Consider the following 2,305-nt stretch of genomic DNA (forward strand, 5'->3'; position numbering starts at 1 on the left):
TCCGAGGGAGCCCGATGAATATGAACCCCTTTTCTCCTTCTTTTCTCTATTTTTCAGTGAGTTCATCCTTAGATGAGGGTCTGACTAGGATTTCCACTTTGGTTCTCCCAAGAACCTCCTAGAAGTCCTGCAGAGTTGAGCCTGTGGTAAGTTAGGGACCCTTTTTCTAAACATTTTTTACTATTTTTGCAGTTGTCTAGAATGTATTTTAAATCATAATAGTGATATTAAAGTCTGTTTATTTTCTTTTGAATTGAAAATATACAACTTTTTAATAGTAATTGATTAGGAAATTTTCAGAACTAATTAGTAACTGTTTCAGAAATTACTTTGGAATAAGAATGTATCCCATAATTCACCAATAGATGTAAAACACATGAAGCACATAACAGGATTTTCACTTCAGTTCATACCTAGAATCCTTGTTGGTGCAGATAGTCTTGTAAGTTGTACCAATGTGTCCCCATGCATGCACTTTGTCTCAAAGACACATGGTTACACAAAGTATTAGACTGCCATATGTACATATGTTCTCCACTTTCCAGGGCAACCAGGTAATCATACTTTCCCAGCACCTCCTGAAATTCCCGTGCAGCCACACTGCATGTTCCCAGCAAGAATGCGTCCAGGAATGTTTGGGAAGGAGGGCCAAACAGGTGCCCTGGCCACCTGCTCAGTAAACTACAGAAGGATGCTAAGTGAACTGTGGAGTAACATCAGCCCTTCTGCCTGTTTGGACACACGTGTTACAGATGCAGACCTACTCAGTTAACACCATACATGTGCTGGAAACGTGAGTTTACCTTCAGGATAAAGTAAGAATGGGTCCTGTGGAGGTTCTAGCACCCACAGGCCACACCCACTAATTGATGGGAGTCTACACACCAGCACACAGCGATGTGGGCTTCAAGTATAGTGCTGGGTCTGAGCTGACAAGCAGAATGTGGCTGAACCTAGAGCCTAGAAAGGTGAAGGGGAGGAAGAAATTCTCCACCAAATGTTCTTGTGGACCAAGAACTAAGTTCACATGACCTGGATTAACAGGGGAAAGAAACAAAAGTTCATTGTGTGTGCACAGAGGTCCCCCTAGATACACATTAACTACATCAGAGAAGTGAAGTTCCCCTAAACTTACAATAATGAGCTAAGCAAAGTGAGTGCCCCCTAGAGTAATATTAACTAGATAAGTGAACTGTAGTGTGCCCCCTAGATTTACTAACTAGATAAAGTGAGTGCCCCCTCAGATATACACAAATCAGATAAGCTAAGCAGGTGCCCATTAGATTTATATTGACTAAATAAGTAAAGTGCAGCATGCCCCCTAGATTTACATTAACTAGATAAGCTAAGTGAGTGTCCCTAAATTTACATTAACTGGATAAGCAAGGTGAGTGCCCCTTAGATTTATATCACTTAGGTAAGTGAAGTGTATCTTGCCCCCTACATATACATTAACTCCATAAACTGAGTGCCCCCTAGGTATACATTAACCAAATAAGCAAAGTGGAGTACCCCCTAGATACCCATTAACTAGACTGGCAAAGTGACGGCCCTCTAGATGTATGTTAACAAGAGAAGCAAAGTGAGTGCCCCCTAGATGAATAACGAGATAAGTGAAGTTAGTGACCCCTAGATTTACATAACTAGATAAGCAAAGTTTAACCTGCCCCCTAGATTTATATTAACTAGAAAAGTGAAGTGAGTGCCACCTACATATACATTAACTCCATAAGGGAAGTGAGTGCCCCCTATATATACATGAAGGAGGTAAGTGAGGTGAGTGCCCCTAGAATTATATTAACTACATAAGGAAGAGAGTGCCCCATAGATATACATATACTGGATAAGCAAAGTGAGGTTTCCCCAGATTTATATTAACTATCTAGGGGAAGTGTAGCTTGCCCCCAAGATTTGCATTTACTAGATAAGCAAAGTGAGTGCCCCCTAAACATACATTAACCGGATAATTAAAGTGAGTTCCCCCTATGTTGATATTAACTAGATAAGCAAATTGAATGCGCCCTAGATATACATTAATTAGATAAGCAAAGTGTGCTTACCTAATGTGTCCCGTAGATTTTCATTAACAAGATAAGGAAATGAGTGCCCCCTAGATTTACATTAATTAGATAAGTGAAATGAGTGCCCCATAAATTCACATTAACTAGGTGAGTTAAATGAGTGCCCACTACATAAAAATTTACTGGATAAGTGAATGATCCCTAGATTTACATTAACTGCATAAGGGAACTGAGTGCCCCCTAGATTTACATTAACTAGATAATCACAGTGAGTTCCCCTAAAT

The sequence above is a fragment of the Panthera leo genome (genome assembly GCF_018350215.1).
Source record: "Panthera leo isolate Ple1 chromosome B3 unlocalized genomic scaffold, P.leo_Ple1_pat1.1 chrB3_random_Un_scaffold_42, whole genome shotgun sequence".
In the NCBI taxonomy this organism is placed as follows: Eukaryota; Metazoa; Chordata; class Mammalia; order Carnivora; family Felidae; genus Panthera; species Panthera leo.